General features: G+C 54.0%; 1 protein-coding gene across 1 annotated transcript in view; it reads right to left on the bottom strand.

Moving 5' to 3' along the window:
* LOC146860824 (sperm-specific sodium:proton exchanger-like) overlaps positions 1-20,449 on the bottom strand; it is a 4,630,975-nt gene that overhangs the window by 2,178,857 nt on the left and 2,431,669 nt on the right. The window lies entirely within an intron of this gene.

Below are 20,449 nucleotides of genomic sequence, written 5' to 3'. Positions count from 1 at the left end.
AGAGTCAATTAGAGTTTCCCCACACCACCAAACATGCCCAACAACCCCACAAACATCACATACACTGACCTGCAACTGCCAAACTGCCAAACAGAGGCCCAAAACTCAATCACTCCTCATAACACACCCACACAAATTTCAAACACAGCCACACCCACAAATGGACCAATAAAAATGGACCACACACACAAACCATGAGCCTTTGCAACAGACCCACTGCTGCCAGAGCCCACAGACGACCCACACCACCATACTTGAACCTCACACTTGCATACCTTCACACAACCACCTACACAAACACCCCCTCATCACATTCACACACACACCTCCACTACCACACCCACACACCCACAACCATCCACACCCACACCCCCACAACCATCCACACCCACACCCCACGCCATGTCCACCACCAAGAATCCAAAGTTCACAAAGGAGGAGCTGGAGATCCTTGTCGACGAAATCCTCAGAGTCGAGCCACAGCTCTTCGTAACATTGGTCAGACAGACCAGCATATCCGAAAAAACGGCCATGTAGCAGAGGATTGTCGATTCTGTGAATACTGTTGGGACCACCAGAAGGACCAGGCACGAGTGCCAATCCAGGTGGTACGATCTGCGGAGGACGGTCAAGAGGAAGATGACTGACAATCACAACCAGGGGAACATCACTGGAGGAGGGCCGCCCCCCAGACCGGTACAATACCATCCCTGGGAGGAGAAGGTGATGTCCACGGTGGCGGTGGAGGGACTACACGGACTACCAGGACTCCCAGACCCTGGTGAGTACACAAACAACTCACCTCACATGGGGGGGATGCCATACACAATCAATCATGCATGCCACCCCCCCAAGCCACCACCGGACACAACAACACTCCACAAACACACACATGCCACTAGCGCCTCCATGCCCCATGCATCAATCAGGGCCATGCCAAGTCACAGGCCACACAAAACACCAACACAACACAGGATGTGGCCGATGCTGGGAGTGGGGGCATCAAAACTAACATTGAGCAACTCACAAGCACACAACAATGCCCTCAGCCCATATGGCCCAGGGCACAGCCATACAAACTGTGTGTACCCACACAGTACTGTCTTGCCTGCAAATGGTGGCTGCCATGCAGGATGACATGGGTCTGAAGGCACAATTTGCACATAACAGCAGACAATGAAGATGCATCGCTCTGATAGAGTCACAGCACACACCGCCACAGCAGCAGCCTACACTCAGACACACTGCCCAATGGGTGCCCGGAGAACAGGAACTAACTCACATGAACAAGCCAATGGCCATTCAAAGACCGGCTAACTGTGTGTGCCCAGGAAGCTGGCCTGAGGTGACAGAGGGTGACAAATAGAGGGAGGGAGAGGGGGAATGAGAGGAAAGGAGACAGAGGGGGACACAGGGAGACAGACAGAGGGAGGGAGTAGGGTGACAGAGGGAGACCGACAGAGGGAGGAGGGTGACAGAGGGAGGGAGGAAGGGAGACACAGGGAGACTAAATCACCCTTGGGTGGTGTGGCCATGTCCACTCGTCAGCCGGTGGACTGTGTGCATGCAGACAAGGTCTGGCAGTGCCTCAACCCCCCCCTACCGTAGATGAAGACCGGTCCATGTGTCAATCTGTGCACGAGTCCATCCGTGCTGCAGGCACAGACCTAACCACACACCCAGTATACCCACCCATTGTGTCGGTAAGAACCCTGTCACAAATGCTTCAGTCACCTACCTGCAACATCAAATTGCCTTGGCAAAACACCATTTGGCCACGTACAGTGCAACACGTAAGGCGCCTCTGCATGGCTCGCTACGCCCGCACACCACACTGCTGGCTGTGTACCCAAATAGATGCATCAACTAAGATTGTGTCACACATGCGTAAAGCCCTGACAGCTGTGGCCAAGGGACATACCCATGCACAAGTGCACTGTGAGAGGAATGCAAGACAGATCCAACTACCCAGAGGAAGAGTGCCAAATCAGAAATGCATGAAACATGGATGCCACATGTAACACTGTTAACATTGTCTCTCTCACACACAGGTCAACGTCGACGATCACCCCCCGATTCACTGGGGGGGAAGTCTCACAGAACCAGGCTCCGCGGGATGAGGACCCCACCGCCAGCGACGACTCTCACCACTCCGTGGATGACCCAGACCAACCTGGCCCCTCTGGTGTCCAACCACCTGCAGCACCTGCGTCAGGTACAACTGTGCCAACCACCACCCCCATTGCTGCCACATCCCAGGAGACGTCCAGGAGCCCTGCCCGCACACGACCACCCAGCCAGTCTGCCCAGGAGGGACACGGTCCTCCGGGCACCCAGGAGGAGGCAGGCGGCAACGCAGATGCCATCCCTCAGGGGTCCCGGAGACCCGATGCGCCCACAACGGCAGGCCAGGTGCACGTGGGCAGGGGTGGCGGGAGTGGAGGACGGCGGAGGCGCGGACCTGACCAGGGAGCTCAGGACCCGGTAGTGTCCCAGGTCAGCAACATCCTGGATACATACCGGCGCGACACCAGGGGCATGGACCAGATTGCGTCCACCCTCAATTACATCAAGGGGACCCTCGAGGAGATGAAGACCCTGCAGGCCCAGCAACATGCCTGTCAACTGCAACACCAAGGAAGGATGGAGGACAGACAGGCTGAGCTCGTGGCGGTGCAAACCCAAATGACCGGTGTACTCCGTCGGATTGCCGACAACATGGGCAACCCTCCCTGTGGCACCAGGCGAAGGCCATTACCAGACACAGGGAGGGATCAGGAGGAGGAGGATTCATCCGACAGAGCGTCACAGACATCGTCACGGCCTGCTTCCGAGGGTCCCCGCAGGAAGGTGGGTCGTCCACGAAAAAGACTGTGAGAGTCAGCAGAACATCACCATCTCCCAGGTCACCTGGCCTGGCACCTGGCCCTCTGGCCCAATAGCAGCACATGACATTCTCTGCCACATGGACTTGCTGGTCACTGTCTGACCTATGTTGACGAAGACTGTGGCATGGACTCTGACATTTCGCTACGGCAAGGATACCAACTCCCCCAGTGAACTTTGGATTCTACACTCCCGCTGTGCACCTCTTGTCATCCCCACAAACCCGTACCCCACCACAAATAAATTAATCACACTTACAAGATGATGCCGTGATTCTGCATTATTACAATACATGTGTGTGTCGTAAAGTCAAAGCATGCCTGATCTCATAATTAACTCCAACCATCCAAACCGTGGGGTCTCAGTCTTGCCCAGGACACACATGGGTCCCAATGTATCATCTGATACAGACATGGAGTACCATACTCACCTGTGCTGGGCCCAACCAGCTGAGTGGTTCCCGCACAACTGGGGCTACAGACACATTCAGGGGAGCAGCAGTCATGCGCAGAGGTCAGGGATCATGTGGAGTGACCTGGCTTGCCGCTCCCAGGTATGTCTAGACATGTGTCCCTACCATGTCCTGCATGCTAGCGTCAGGCGGATGTTGAGAATGGTGGCTAGGCCAAGGTTGGATGCATGGAGATGCCAGAATGCAGTTTTGGATCACAGTGCCACATGGTTGTGTTGGGGTTGTGGGCTGCATCATGAGTGTGGGCGTGGATCGAGAAGGTCATCCTGCAGCTGGCTGTGAATCATTCCCCCCATCCCGTTTGGACGTTGATGTGGCCTGGTTGCCCGATGCAGTAGCAGAGCTGTGCAGATGCACTCCGGATATGGACAAGTATCATGGGAGTCGTAAGGCACATGTCCGTAGACTGCTGGTAGGATTCGACACGGATGTTGTAGTTGCCCTGGGGGATGGTCTCTCTTGCCTTGAGGTGGATGGAACTGTGCATCTTGTGCATAATACAGTTTCCACTCCCTGACAAACCGCTAGCATCTTGTCACTCTACACATAGACACATATGCACCACCTCTGAAAACTATGCCAGACATGCCGCACGCACAGTGGCAACAGGCCACCATTGACAGGGAAGAGGCACCTTGGAGACAGAGGGACAAATTTATTAGTCATGTGTGTTGGAATGACAATGATACTCTGTCAACACATACACAGGTCATGTGGATGAACATGTGGGAGCAACACTGGCACCCCCATTGCAACACAGATGCTGGTATTCCATTGAACTGGCACACAAGTGACGGATAACAGCTAAACACCCCCTGCTGCCACGGAGAGGCTGCTATACACCATGTCAACCTGGTGCAACCTGTATGTTTCCGAGACCAGTGTTACACACATTGATGGCCTCATCACAATCCCCAATCCCCTGACACATGACAGTCACCAAGTCTGACCATGGCTCCAGGTGAAGCCTGCCCCATGTCATGTTCCCCATGTAGGATCCACATGTATGCAAATTGACCACACATGAACCGGAGAAGTGCACACAAACTACAAACAATTTACACACCCAAAACGCCGTGAGGCATCCCTTACCCTAAGGAGATTTCCAAACTTGCCCGTGCATGTGACGCAGAATCAGCACATGTTGCTGTGTTCATGAGGAGTAGCAGGAGCACAACAATGCCACCAGCAGACAGCATGCCCATGGACCTGTGGAAGAGAGACACACAAGGAGTCAGCCCAAAGGAGCACATCCGCAAGCATGTACTCAACACGTATCATGTTGTCAACATGACAGGTGACAATGATGACTCTCTGACAACATCCTTCCATTGCGCCATCACTCGAGTGACACTTCAATACACACCACTGACTCACTTGGCAGACATGCAGATGGACACACACATTGCAACACATGCCACACACGGCACACTCAGACACTGGAACTCACCACTAAGCAAAGAAGTTGCGTATGAGCCGACTCCGCATGTCCTCCACAGCCTCCTCCTCCTCCACATCACTTGCCCCGTCACCAAGGCCTTCATCCTCCACGGGTGGATGGTCCTGGTCATCTTGATCCAGTATGAGTGGAACAGCTTCCTCCACTGCCATGTTGTGCAGCATGCAGCAGACGATGATGATCTTGCACACCTTCACCGGGGCATATGGGAGTGCTCCGCCGGTCTTGTGGAGGCACCGGAATCGGCTCTTCAGAAGTCCAAACGTCCTCTCAATGACTCTCCTGGTCCGCCCATGGGCGTTGTTGTAGCGGTGCTCGGCAGCCGTGCTGGGGTTGCGGACAGGCGTCATCAGCCATGGCATGTTGGGATAGCCAGCGTCCCCTACAAGGAAACATCATGGACAGAAGTGTGTCAGCACAGGCAGTGAGATTGGAAGATGACGCCAAACACTGAACTGCCAGAGTCTACCCACCAACAATACATGCTCGCTCGTTCCGCAGCTGCAGCATCATTTCAGGCAGCCTGCTACGCCTCATGATGAAGGCATCGTGTGCTGATCCTGGAAAGCGAACACAGACATGTGAAATCACCATGTTGGACAGACACACCACAAGGGCATTAATGGAGTGATAATGTTTGTGATTCCTATACACCACCTCCTGTGCCTGTGGTGGTACCAACGCAACATGTGTCCCATCTATGGACCCAATGACATGGGGCATCCCTCCCAGGGCATAGAACTCACGCTTTACATCTGTCAACTGCTCACGAATTGGGAATTTAATGTACTCATCCAGGTGAACCAACATGGCCTCTAAGAAATCATGCAGAACACGGCTGAACATCGTCTGGGACATGCCCCCGACGTCAGCAATGGTATGTTGGAACGTACCCGTGGCAAGGAAATGTAGGGCTGCCATCACCTTCAACTTGGGTGTCAGTGCACTGGGATACCTGTGGCGCGGGAGGAGTTGTGCTTCCAGCCGGCCAGTCAACTCATCAATCAACCGTTGGCTGAATCTGTAGCGGCGTATACAGTCCCGTTCATGCAGGGCAGCCATGTCTGGCATACGTCGAGGGAGAGGCGGAGCCCTGCAGTGAAATGGAAGGAACACCGAAGAGTGAGCACTGTACAACGATATTGTCAATGCACTGAGCACATGTTACACAGCCAATACACAAATGCCACATTCTGAGTCAGGTCTGTGCCACATTTCCTGGACACGTACGCCAGTCAGGTGACACTCCTACCAAGGGACAGCCACTAACGGAGTGGGGCAAGCTCACGATGACATGGCATGAGACTAGCTGTGGGCCAGTGTAAGTGAACATGCACACGCATCACAGGATTCACAGACATCCACACATGTGCAGAAGTAGTATGCGTATGGTACAGACAGGTTGGTGGATGCGATATGCACTGGTTACATGTCATAGGAAAAGGACAGGCCACACACATTGCCTTGGAGGAGTACATGTCGAGACAGAACATACATAGAGAGCATGTGGATATGTACTTGTTTTGATACTCCGTGTAGTTGCATACATACACACCTCATGGCAGATCACATATGTGGGCTGGTGTGCGGAACAGTGTGTCATGGCCATCTACACACAGACACATGTTGGCAGCAGCAACTGCTGATGCATTGGATCACAGACCTACAGCAAAATCATGGAAACACATGCCACACACATGACATGGTTGCAGCGTGCAACGCAGCCATACACATGTCATGTGTCATATTGCGTGTACCTGGCATCAGGGGACAGGTGCGGGTGTCCGTGACAGGGACATGCAAGTGACTCATGGCTCCACTAGTGTGTACGACATGCACACATGTCAAAGGAGTGCAGGGGATGTGTGGTACAATGCGCACCATCACACACGACATGTGTACACAGCTCATCGTACATATGCTTTGCCCACACCTCAGGGGTAAAGTGCCACATCACATCCTGACACACCTGTGTCACACACATGTGGTATTGCACAGACAATGCATTGGTGTCCACCCTTGGCAAAATCTGACCGCTCCATTCCTGTCTGTGTGCCGCCTGTCACCACTGACAGGTGTGAAACGCACCGTACATACGCTCTGAGTGCGTGTATAGGGTCCCTGGGCCAATATGGGCGCTGGCGTATGCGTACGCCACAGTAGTACGGACTGTACACGCACTTGTACGGTCCAGATCACAATATGGGCGCTGGCGTATGCGTACGCCACAGTAGTATGGACCGTACAAGCGCTTGTACGGTCCGGATCACAATATGGGCGCTGGCGTATGCGTACGCCACAGTAGTACGGACCGTACAAGCGCTTGTACGGTCCGGATCACAATATGGGCGCTGGCGTATGCGTACGCCACAGTAGTACGGACCGTACAAGCGCTTGTACGGTCCGTACTACTGTGGCGTACGCATACGCCAGCGCCCATGTTGTGATCCGGACCGTACAAGCGCGTGTACAGTCCGTACTACTGTGGCGTACGCATACGCCAGCGCCCATATTGTGATCCGGACCGTACAAGCGCTTGTACGGTCCGTACTACTGTGGCGTACGCATACGCCAGCGCCCATATTGTGATCCGGACCGTACAAGCGCGTGTACGGTCCGTATCACTGCTTGTGGGGTGCCCTAGGGCATGGAACGCACCGTACCTGTGTGTAAATGTATGAAATCACATAGGGGACACATGAGGGACAAGTATAAGGGCCTAAATGCATGATGGTTGCCATGGAGACTGAGTTAGAATTTTGAATTTGAGCACCAGGTGCCCAGCAGAAGTCAGTTTGAAAGAATCTACATTGTTGCAAAGTGGATGTTGACTTGACATCATCATCAAAACTGAAGCCATGCAAAGCCACACACTGGGGTAGGTTTGAAGGGATTGGATGAAACGTAGGATGCAAATGTGACTGACCAATCAATCTGTACTCCTGTACATGAACAGGCCAGCCAGGCATATATAAGGCAGCCAGGTCCCATGAGAGAGCACTTGCCTGCACATCCATTCATCCATGACCACTGCTGCTGATAGTGATTCCTCTGGCACCATGTCCAGGACTGTGGAGAGGTCACAGCCATTCACCCAGGAGGAGAACCTTGCCCTGATAGATGTGATCCTCCCACAGTTCCAGAGCCTGTATGGTCGACCAGGGGTTCAGGTGAGTGCAGACTCCAATAGCTTAGACTGTGCCCCTTTTGTGTGACAGTGACTTCTGGCATTGTGTCCATGTGTGACAGACATGCACTGTTGTTTAGAGTGGGTCCCAGGGTGTGAAAGGCCTCATGTCACCCATGCAGAGCATGCTGTGTTTCCTGTGTGCACTCCTCACTTGCATAGTGCCTACTGTGACAATGAATGCATGGTGCATGCCACATTCTGCCTGCATACTCCTCCTGGGGATGTTGTTTCCACAGTCCTGATGTGATCCTGTGTTCCCCCCAGTGTGACAGGTGACAGTACCCATGGATGTGTGTTTGTTCAGTGTACCTGTGCTGTGAGTGTCCAAAGGCCGTGTTCGTCCCCTGCACATTGGTGTGTGTGTAAGTCCCCTGTCATGTGGGTGAGTGCATATGGGGAGTGTTGCACACAAGCAGCATGAGGGATGGATATAGCCTGGCCATCCAATGTGAGCAGGGAGCAGTGCTGTGTGCATGCCGTGCTGAGCCAGCCCCACACCTGTGACACCCCCCATCTACTGGCACATGGGCAGAGTGAGGTGTGTACCCACAGTTGGCAATGCCATGTGATTGTCCTGTACCTGTGTGTGTCTGTGTACTCTGCTGAGGTAGCATCAGTGTGCTGGGGCAGGTGACTGCTGTGAGGTGCTGTACATAATCCTGGTGTAGCCTGTGAGGCACAGTGTGATCCCTGGTCAGTGAGTGTGTGGTACCCCTCATGCCACCCGTGTACTTTCAATGACACGTAGTGCATTTGGCCTTCCACAGTGGATAATGTCCCTATGACAAAGGTGCAATCAGTTGCATGCATACCATGGCCTGTTCATAAAGAGGATTGTACTATATGTGTGTCTGTGTCTTTGCTCATGTGGATTAATGTATTCTCACTTTTGCATCCTCACAGGTAGGCGCCATTGCCAAGGGCGAGATCTGGAGGGAAGCCGTCAGTGCCGTGAGGGGTACAGAGGGTCGGAGGCGGAGCCTGTCTCAGGTGAGGAAACGCTGGCAGGACTTCCGGTGCTGGACGAGGAGGATTGCACGGCTCCAGCTGGGGGACTCACCTGAGAGCCGTAAGAACCGTGGGCACCGTCGTCTGACCCACATCCAGAAGCGTGTGCTGGCGGTGGTCTTCCCCGATATGGACAGGCGCCTACAGGAGAAGCAGCAGCAGGAAGGGGGTAGGTACATGTGTGTCAGTTGTGTGTCCCCAGCCAATGTAAGTGCGCAGTTGCATGGATACACTGCCAGGGTTTGATTGTGCAGTGCGTCAACTTCTCCCCAAAGTAGCCCGGTGCTGTTCTCACTCCCTCCCTTCCCCTCCTTGCCAAGTGTTCCCTGGTCTGTGTGTAGCCACTCTTGCACAAGGTTATTTAGGCAGGCAGTTTATGCTGGTGCCCAATGCTAGCAGCATCATGTGTGGGGGTGATGTGTCACAGGTCTGGGGACCTTGCGTGTGCCATGGCCAATTTCAGTCATTGTGGGGTCCATGTCACTTGGCAATGATTGTGAATCACGACATAGGGGTGTGTCTCCAAAGTGTACAGCCTTCCAGCATGCATGTCCAATTGTGTGCCCTCTGACATGATGTGCCTGAGTGGGAGGCCTGCTAAGTGCAGGGACGGTTGCTTAATTTGCAGTCATGTCCATCCTGGACCATGGAGGAGTGTGGGCACTACTGTGCCCTGGGGCACCTCTTCCTAGGTATCATGTACGTCATCCAACAATATGGACATTCACTGTGTCTTCGCCAGGGGTTGGGTAGGGTGGCATTGTACCCTGGGCTCAACTGTTATGACCTACAGGTTGCTACATGTGTCCACTGTACAGGGGACCCATTTTGCTTGTGCATACTCACAGTGGGCATTACCTGTGTGTGTTGTTAAGACAATCTGATGATGTTTGCTTGTCAATGATGTGTGGACAGGCGCACGAGGGGCAGTGTGTGTACAGTCATGAATTAGTGGAGGCCATGTGTTTTCATCCCAGAGTAAGAGGTGTACATACTTTCTCCGTCTCCATGAGATTGTCTCAGGTGTGGGTGGTTTTTGCGTACAAGGCCTACATGTCAAGAGCTCCATCCTCCTTGCTGGGTTTGGCCTGTGTGTGATGTTTGACTGGACATACGCTCAAGGTGCAGTGACCCAGTCATGTTTGGCATGGTTTCATGTATTGCCTTTGCAGCATGTGCCAAGAGTAAATGGATATGATTCCTGCTCATCCCTTTTTGACGACGCAGTGTGGTGCAGATGCTGTGCACATTTGTCCCCAGAGGCTGGCTCCTCTGTAAAATTTGAAGTGAAGTGATTTGCTGTTGTGTCATGCTCTCCATTGTTTCTCAGTGGCATGGTGGGTCGACAAACTGTGTGTTCCATGGCCTACATGTGTACATTGTTTTGTAGGTGTAACTCCTGTTTCTTTTCAGGCTATGCAATGTGACCTATGTATATTTGACTCATGTGACATATGTGTACAGGTGTCTGATTATCTCCTGTCTCTTCACCTTGCCCACAGCATCGCCGGGGGACACGGAAGGAGACACTAGCATGGACCGGGAGGAGGGATTGAGCACCAGTGCCAGCAGTGCTGTCCTGTCTGGCACATGGAGTGGCACGGAGGCCGAGGGGAGTGAGGCAGAGGACCTGTTGACTGCCAACACAGACTATGACGCAGACGGGTCCGAGACTGAGCTCCCAGAGGTGGCGGAGTCTGCCCACCCAGCTGAAGGCAGCCCTCCACATCCCCCCGCCACCTCAGTTTCCATCACCGGCCTCCCACCTGCACGTGGCCCTTCCCTCCGTGCTCGGTCCCCACATGTCTCCTTCCTGCCAGGCACCGCACCCCCTGCCCCTGTCACCACTGCTGCGGTGAGTGCGGAGTCTGTGGACATCCTGAGGCAGTTGCAGGTTGGTCAGACTGTGATGCTAAATGTCCTCCATGCCCACACCCAGGTGCTGACCCAGATGAAGGCATACATGGAGGGCATGTCGGCTGCGCAGTCTGACCAACGGCAGTTGCTGAGGTCCATAGACTCCACACTGACTGCAGGACTGGATCTCCTGCAGCGCTGCCTACCCCCCCCTACCCCATCCACAATTCCCACTCCCGTGCCTGTCCCACGCACATCCAGACGTCAGCGTGCACGCACCCCACCAGACACAGGCACCACACCACCAGGGAAGTCGAAGCGCACACCTCCTGTCACGCACACACAGGGTGAGGTAGGCACACCCACTGGGTCGGGGGGGGGAAACGTACAACACGCAGCCACAGTGGGAGTCCGCAGTCCACACAACCCACTCCCTCCAAATCCACTCCCCTTAGCTCTCCTGGCCAACAGTCGGTGACAGCATCATCCACTGCAAGTGTGCCCCCCAGCCCCAGGATGACACCACCCCGCAAGCGGTGGAGGCGGGACCCGGCCAGGGGAGTTGAGTCCCCCACCCTGTCCACACCCTCCCCCAGTGGCGCTGCGACCCATCCCTCTGCCCCCCCCCTCCTTGGGGCCTGTGGTTCGATTGGGTGCGGGGGAGTCGCTGGGGGAACTTGCCGACATGTGCAGCGCCATTCTGTCCTCCACCTTTGGCGCTGGCACCCCCCCTGTGGCAGAATCATCCCTCCCTGCACCCACAACACCTACCCTTGCCCCTCCTGTCCCTGCGGTGCCTGTTTCCACCCTCCCCCCTGATGCCCCCTCTTCTGTGGATGAAATGGACATGTGAACTGTGCAGGCAAGCTAGGGGACACACGTCCCGATGTGTACCCCCCCCGGACTTTGCTGCTGGCCTGGCCCATGGCCCTTGTACATAGTGGAAATTTTCTCAGAGATATTTTCCTGCTGAATAAAGCCTTTTCTTTTGGTTTTGCACACTGATGCTTTCCTGGACTTGCTGTTGGTGCTGGTGCTCCCTGAGTTGGGGTGGTGATAATGTGTTAGGGGTCTGTGAAATGTTGGAGTGTGCTGCTCATGGGTGTACCCTGCCATCTGCGTGCCATCACAAAGGTCTCTGCCAATGGTATTTGGTCATGTTTGCTCTCACTGTATGGTGACATTGTCCCAAGGTGTGTTCCATCCTCTGTGGAGCAGGCCATTTTCCCTGCAGGGTGTCTCCCAAATGCTGTGCTGTGCTGTTTCTACATTTCCTGGATGTGTGAGGGTTGCCTTTCAATATAGCCATGCTGGCTCAGCGATGGCTCCACCTGCATCTGGGGTATCACCCTTGTTGGTCACTGAACTTGTTGATGGGGTATATTGTCCTATGTCTGGGCACTGCTGGGAGGACTCTGCACACACCCCTCCTGTCTCTGGGCACTGATGGGAGGACTCTGCACCCACCCCTCCTGTCTCTGGGCACTGCTGGGGGGACTCTGCACCCACCCCTCCTGTCTCAGGGCACTGCTGGGAGGACTCTGCACCCACCCCTCCTGTCTCAGGGCACTGTTTGGAGTGATAGGCCCCCACCCCTCCTGTGTCTGGGCACTGCTGGGAGGACTCTGCACCCACCCCTCCTGTCTCTGGGCACTGCTGGGAGGACTCTGCACCCACCCCTCCTGTCTCTGGGCACTGCTGGGAGGACTCTGCACCCACCCCTCCTGTGTCTGGGCACTGCTGGGAGGACTCTGCACACACCCCTCCTGTCTCTGGGCACTGCTGGGTGTGTTAGGCACACACCATTCTTATTGCAGGTTAGGTGCGTACATACACGGGTGGTGGTTCGGTGCGCACATACACGGGTGGGGGTTCGGGGCGTACATACACTGCTGGGGTGGGGATTCGGTGCGTACATACACGGGTGGGGGTTCGGGGCGTACATACACTGCTGGGGTGGGGGTTCGGTGCGTACATACACGGGTGGGGGTTCGGTGCGTACATACACTGGTGGGAGGTCGGGGCGTACATACACTGCTGGGGTGGGGATTCGGTGCGTACATACACGGGTGGGGGTTCGGGGCGTACATATACTGCTGGGGTGGTGGTTCGGTGCGTACATACACGGGTGGGGGTTCGGGGCGTACATACACTGCTGGGGTGGAGATTCGGTGCGTACATACACGGGTGGGGGTTCGGGGCGTACATACACGGGTGGTGGTTCGGTGCGTACATACACGGGTGGGGGTTCGGGGCGTACATACACGGGTGGTGGTTCGGTGCGTACATACACGGGTGGGGGTTCGGTGCGTACATACACTGCTGGGGTGGTGGTTCGGTGCGTACATACACGGGTGGGGGTTCGGGGCGTACATACACGGGTGGGGGTTCGGGGCGTACATACACGGGTGGGGGTTCAGTGCGTACATACACGGGTGGGGGTTCGGTGCGTACATACACTGCTGGGGTGGTGGTTCGGTGCGTACATACACGGGTGGGGGGTCGGGGCGTACATACACTGCTGGGGTGGGGGTTCGGTGCGTACATACACGGGTGGGGGTTCGGGGTGTACATACACGGGTGGGGGTTCGGGGCGTACATACACGGGTGGGGGTTCGGTGCGTACATACACGGGTGGGGGTTCGGTGCGTACATACACTGCTGGGGTGGTGGTTCGGTGCGTACATACACGGGTGGGGGGTCGGGGCGTACATACACTGCTGGGGTGGGGATTCGGTGCGTACATACACGGGTGGGGGTACGGGCCGTACTTCCACGGGTGGGGGTACGGTCCGTACATACCCCTACCCACGCTCTGCGTGCCTGGGTACGGCCCGTACCCATGCCTTTGGTGGGTGGGTACGGTGCGTCCCCCCATTGTTGCGGTGCCGTGGGGTCCGCACCGTACACAGGCCTTGGGGGCGTGGCTACGGGTCGTACCACGCGTACCCCTACATGACCCCCAGCAATGCTGTTACGAGCCGTACCAAGGCCTTTCTGACGTGGGTACGGGCCGTACCGCCATTGTTGGAGTGACGTAGGGGGACGCGTGGTACGTTCCGTACCCACGCTCTTGCGGCCTGGGTAGGGTACGTACCGGTTCGCGTGACCATCCACTTCCGTTGTGGCGGACGCTTGCGTTGCTGGCCTCGCCCCCACCCCCTGGAAGTGACCAGGCCCTGATGGTCAGGTATGTCCAGGCCATGTGTGATTTGGTACCATGTGTTGGTGTTGTGTGTCCTGCCCCTGCCCCCCCCCTTTGCCCCTGGTTGTTGTGCTGACCTTCTGCGGCGTCTGCGTCGGTTCCTGTACACCAGGTGGACTGCTAGGAGGGCAGGGATGGCACGTAGGTTCGGGTCCATGTCTGTTCGTCGCGTCTAGCTGCTCCTTGCGTGTGTCGTCCTGATTTCCCGGCAGTTTTTGGCAGCCTGTAAATATTTTCCGTGCGGGATGACGTCGGTTCGATTCGTACTTCCTGGTTCGTGAAACGTAGGCTGGATGCGTACCGACGTCAGGTCGGCGCCTTTCAGGATCGGAATTGTGTTTCGATTCTGTTCGGTCGGTGTTTTGTTCGATTCGTACGGAAATGGTGTTTCCGTACGAATCGTACTTGCATTTTCGGATGGATTTCGCACCGGGTACGAGTCGGACGGAGAAAAGGCTCCGTCCGACAGTTCGTACCAGGTTTTTACCGGATCGGAATTGGCACCCAAGTGTTTTTGGTTGTATTTGAATGAAGATGTTGTTTGTAGACAAAATCTTGTTTAGTTGATGTAGTCTCTGAAAGTTAAAGAACATTTATTGTTGTGGTTGGTTTAGTTTTTTAAGTGGGGTGGTATTGCTGTTTGGTATAGACTATATTTTTATTGTAGAAACGTATTTTATTGTTTTACAAATTAACAACTCAAAAAACATTCCCCCGCCTTTACCTGTCCCGGAAGTACCACACATTTATCATCAAGACCAATTATTCAGGAGAATGAACAACCTTTCCACCCAGTTCTCTACCCCCCCCTCCCCCACCACATGTCAATGTACCCCCGTCCCCTACCCCTCTTACTATGTGCCCCTCCTGCCTAATAAATAAGATGCAGTAGCCTAACCTCTCCCTAAGCAAACAGAGCCTACCCTCATGCCCAGTGGTATAGACTATAGGTGTTAATTTATACAGGTTTTTAAAAATTTCAAAAAGAGAACATGGATTTGTTTAGGGGTTTAGGATGTTTTGGGGTTTGAGTAGGATTTAATTAATATTTTATAAAGTATTTTGATAGTATACTTACTTTTTAGTGAGTCTTTTCTGGCAATCTTCAAGATTTTCTTTAGCTGTTTGGAGTAATATCTGTAGCGGAAACATAAAGAGATGGAATATATAAGTTAGTTATTTATTTGAGTAAAGATAAATTAGTGTTTTAGTTTAATTTGGCAGTTTAGTTAGAAAAGAATATTTACTTACGTTTTTAGAATAGTAGTAGGATGTAGGTTTCTTCTGTTTAGTAGAGTTTCTTCTTCGTTCAATGCTTTGGTTTAAGGCACAGTAGAAGACTTGTTTTAATTGGTTTATATAGTGGTTTCAAATTGTTTCTTGAATGTTATTGGTTGTTTTCTGTATGTGGCCTTTCTATTGGATGGTTTGAATTTTTTTTAGTTAATTGGTTTCCTTTTAGGGAAAATGCTAAGTAAGAGTATATTTAGTTTTAAAGGAGGAGAGTTTTAAATCATTATATATAAAAAGATTGTTTATAATGTGTAGTAATTTTATTTAAATGTGTTCGAAATGCCAATGTTATAATTATTTCAGTGTTTTTTTATTATGTTGTTAAATATTGAGATCGCTATAAATGTTATGTTTATGTTTAAGTAGAATCTCATTAGAAATTGTATGTTTTGGGAAAATATTGTCTTTATGTTGTTGAAAGTATTGGTTTTATTAGTATTAGAATTGTCGATATATTTTAAAAAAACGATATTATTGATGTCTATATTTTGGTTATCGATATTTGTGACATGTGTCATATTTATTAACTCATGTCGATATTTAGTATTGCGATATTAATGTGTGCGATATTTGTGTGATCGATATAATTGTATTACGATATTGTAGTGTCGATATTAGTGTAGTTTTTTAAATAAGTATACAATGTCGATATTTTTGATGTCGATATATTTGATGCGATATTTGTGTAGTTCGATAATGTGTCTGTCGATAATATGTCAGAGATCCATCTGAGTGACATTTGCTTACCTCACCTGTGGACTTCTTACCAATGACTATGGATAGGTGTTGTGTTTGGGCATACCTATGGGTTTCAGGTCAACATCATTGTGTGGGATGAGTAACATGGCCATGGTGAGTATGTGTTGTGTTGCCATAGTGGTGTGTCTCCCTCACATGTGTCACATCACCACGACTCACCTAACGCTGGTCACATTGTTGCAGTATTTGGCATGCACTGTGTTGTGTAGCAGATCGACATCTCCATGACACATGACAAGTTGGAATCACAACAGAGGCAAGTATGGTGTACTGGTGAGTTTATTTTCGAACATGGGTGAGAAAAGTACACAGGATGGTGGGTGCTGTACATTGGTTTTGGAATCCAAAGTTCACATTAGAGTTGGAAGTGCTGGTAGATGAAATGTCCAGAGTAAAGTCCACAGTCATCTGCTACATTGGACCAACATGAACCCTCCATTTCATGTGGGTGACTTGTGTGCGATTGAACAAGGTGAACGGGTTGCGCACAAAGAACATTGTCCAGAACAGGTTTAGAGGCCCTGGGGGATGTGCTGAGACATCTGCCTCTCACATGTCCTTCTTCGGATGACCCCTCTTCTTCTTGGGGGGATCCTCAGGTGCAGGCCTCTGTGGTGCAAGTGACTCTCCGCCAGAGTCCTCCTCCCTCCCTGTAGTGCTAGCAGATGGTGTTGCAACAGATGTTGTGGCCACACAGGGAGGTGTGGACATGTTTGTGTTGATCTGGCGGAGGCATTGGAGTATGTCCCGATGCACCGCAGTAAGGGCATCCCACTTTGCCTTCATGCGGGCATGGTGGGCAGCCTGCTCCTGTTGTATGTCCTTGAGGATCCCCACTACCTGGCCAAATCCTCCGGTGCTATCCTGGTACGCATCTATGATGCGTGCCAGTTGGGGGCCATCATGCAGTCCAGACCCCTCTGCAAGGCACGCCCTCTGCCTCCCACCCCTCCCAGCACCCCTTTCCACACGGGCAGGACCAGCGGCGGGATGCACAGGTGACACTAGGACCCCTTGGGTGGTGTTGCTGGTGGTGTTTGCTGTAGCTTCTGGGGGGTCCTGTGTCCCTGTGCAGTGGGTGTTCAGTGGCCTTGGTCTGTCCGTGTTGGCGGGGGTGCCCCATTGGATTCCAGATGCTGGAGGCATGGGTACAGAGGGTGCAGATGTTGATGCTGCTGGTGCTGCATGATGACTCACACCGGAGGGGCCAGGTTGGTCGTCGTCATCCGAAGAACACAGAGACAGAGTCAAACCAGAGAGCTCAGTGTCCACCAGAGTCTGGGACTGGGAATCCTCTTCATTTGGTGCTGGGTCTCCAGCACTACCTGTGTTTGGAAGAGACACACAATGTAAGTTATGTATCTACAGGCATCAATGGTTCACAAACATGACATTTTCTACTGTACGAACAGATTCCTGCATGTACACTGCTTTTTTCCAGCTTGTCACGGACAGAGTTTGATATTATTGTTGCCAATTTCCCAGCAGGGCCTTGTGCTCCCCACAACAGAGCCCAGTGTCAGACATCTTGTCAGTCCCTTCCCACTCCCTGTGAGGTGAGCATGGTTCAGTGTGAACTTGCTGGGCCATGTGGGTGGGTGTGGATTGTCTGTGACTGCAACTCCCATCATACTCTTGGCTACACCCCCCTTCCCAGCATGCCCATACTTCCTCCCTCTTGACTCTGCTTCCCTGTGAGGGGGTGTTAGACGGCGACCTCAGAGGAGCCCGGAAGGGGTCCTGACTACCCTGAGACCCACCCTCGAAGTATCGTAGCCGGGCACTGGCGGGAGACTCCCCAGGGGGAGGAATCTCGTATCTAGGATCGTACTTCTGGCACCACACGACACAGAGTGACCACACCGGGTATTCTTAGAAATCAATCTTTATCAAGTAGGTTATCACTGCAAATATGTACAAGGTGAGCACGGGCTCAAGAGTCTCGGAAGGGGTAGGGGGTAGCGGGACAGTCTCTGGTAAAAGGTTCAAAGCAGGGACGTATCCGGCGCACAGCTCACAATCCTCGAGCTGGGTGATACGTTGTTGTAGTCGGGGTCCGGCGGGACCGTGAGAGTCTGTTGGAGCCGCGAGGCACTCAGCGGGCTCTGGTACAGGTTCGGAGGTCTTACGATCTTCAAGGAGCCGCGAGTCACTCAGCCGGCTCAGGCACAAGTTCGGAGGTCTTACGATCTTCAGGGAGCCGCGAGTCACTCAGCAGGCTCAGGCGCAAGTTCGGAGGTCTTACGATCTTCAGGGAGCCGCGAGTCACTCAGCAGGCTCAGGTACAAGTTCGGAGGTCTTACGATCTTCAGGGAGCCGCGAGTCACTCAGCAGGCTCAGGTACAAGTTCGGAGGTCTTACGATCTTCAGGGAGCCGCGAGTCACTCAGCAGGCTCAGGTACAAGTTCGGAGGTCTTACGATCTTCAAGGAGCCGCGAGTCACTCAGCAGGCTCAGGTACAAGTTCGGAGGTCTTACGATCTTCAGGGAGCCGCGAGTCACTCAGCAGGGCTCAGGAGGGTCCAAGTTCCAGGAGCCGCGACCACGTCGGCAGGCTCTTGTTGTTCCAGCGTCGAATCTGCCGGACAGACCCAGAGCACCCCTTGTTATAGGTCGACCCCTCTTTGATGTCCGGAGTCTGTGCAGGCAGGGGTCTTGTCACCTGGGGGTCGCTTGTCGGGATTTCCTGCTATTGTCTTTTGATCCTTTCAGGGCCGGGTCGGGAGGAGTCCCAGACACCCAGCAGGCACGGAGCCAGCCCTCAGGGAGGCCGGAGGGCCGATCGAAACCCATCGTCCCAGGGGAGTTCAGAGGTGCGATAGAAACTGCTCCTCCCTCTCTCATCCCCTGGAAGCGTGATGTCCTCCAGCCGGAGTGGCGCCTCTAGGCCCGGGTCGCGCTGGGGCCGGGCGGCCATCTTGGTGCATGAAGTGGGCACGCGGGCCCGAGGTGGCCGAAAGGAGAGAGGCCATGGACGGGGATGTCCGGGTCGGTGCGTGTGTCCTGGTGGGGAGGGTTGGCTGGCCCGTGTGCTTGGGCTGCAGGTACCAGGTTTCGGTGGTGCGGGGGCACGTAGGGCCATTCTACGAGGCCGGGTCCAACACGCGTCCCCCCCAGCTGAAAGCCGGAGAGAACTGCCCATCATCTTGGGGGGTTCTCTTCGCTGAGGCGGAAGAACCGGGAGAGGCCGTCAGCGTTGGCGTGGTCCGTACCAGGGCGGTGTTCTACGGTGAAATCCATCCCCTGGAGGGAGATTGACCACCGCAGTAGCTTGGGGTTTTCTCCTCGCATCTGCATGAGCCATCGCAAGGGCCGATGGTCAGTCTGGACTCTGAAATGGGTGCCAAACAGGTAGGGTCGTAGCTTTTTGAGTGCCCAGACCACGGCAAAGGCTTCGCGCTCTATGGTGCTCCATCTCTGTTCTCGGGGCAACAGCTGCCGACTGAGGAAGGCGACGGGCTGGTCTAGGCCTTGGTCATTCACTTGGGACAGGACGGCCCCAATGCCATGCTCGGAGGCATCGGTCTGGACTATGAACTCCTTGGAGTAGTCGGGAGCCTGGAGGACGGGGGCAGTACACATGGCTTTTTTTAGGGCATCGAAAGCTTCCTGGCAGGCAGCCGTCCACTGCACTTTCTTTGGCTGTCTTTTAGACGTGAGTTCTGTGAGGGGGCCGACAAGGCTGCCATACCCCCGAATGAATCTTCGGTAGTAGCCAGTGAGTCCCAGAAAGGCTCGGACCTCCGTTTGGGTGATGGGTGGTTCCCAGGCCAGGATGGCGTCGATCTTTGGCTGTGGAGGGGCGACCTGGCCGCTCCCGACCTGGTGCCCCAGGTAGACTACGGATCCTTGCCCGATCTGGCACTTGCTGGCTTTTACTGTGAGGCCTGCCTGGCGCAGGGCGGTTAGCACCCTCCGGAGGTGCTGGAGGTGCTCACTCCATTCTGAACTGAAAACAGCGATGTCGTCCAGATATGCCGCGCTGAACTGCTCTAGCCCGGCCAGGACCCTATTCACCAGTCGCTGGAAAGTGGCCGGGGCATTTTTCATCCCGAAGGGCATTACGCGGAAGCGGTAGTGCCCATCGGGGGTGGAGAAGGCGGACCGCTCCTTGGCCCCTTCGGTGAGCGCAATCTGCCAGTATCCGCAGGTGAGGTCGAATGTGCTGAGGAACCGGGCTGCCCCTAGTCGGTCAATGAGTTCGTCGGCTCGTGGAATGGGGTGGGCATCGGCTCGGGTAACGTCATTGAGCCCCCGGTAGTCCACGCAGAATCGGAGCTCGGGGGCGACACCGGGGGCCGCTGCCTTCGGGACCAGGACC

This window comes from Triturus cristatus, chromosome 3_1, assembly GCF_964204655.1.
Source record: "Triturus cristatus chromosome 3_1, aTriCri1.1, whole genome shotgun sequence".
Taxonomy (NCBI): Eukaryota; Metazoa; Chordata; class Amphibia; order Caudata; family Salamandridae; genus Triturus; species Triturus cristatus.
Note: the sequence above shows the minus strand (reverse complement) of the source record. Positions and strands in the feature narration are given on the sequence as shown.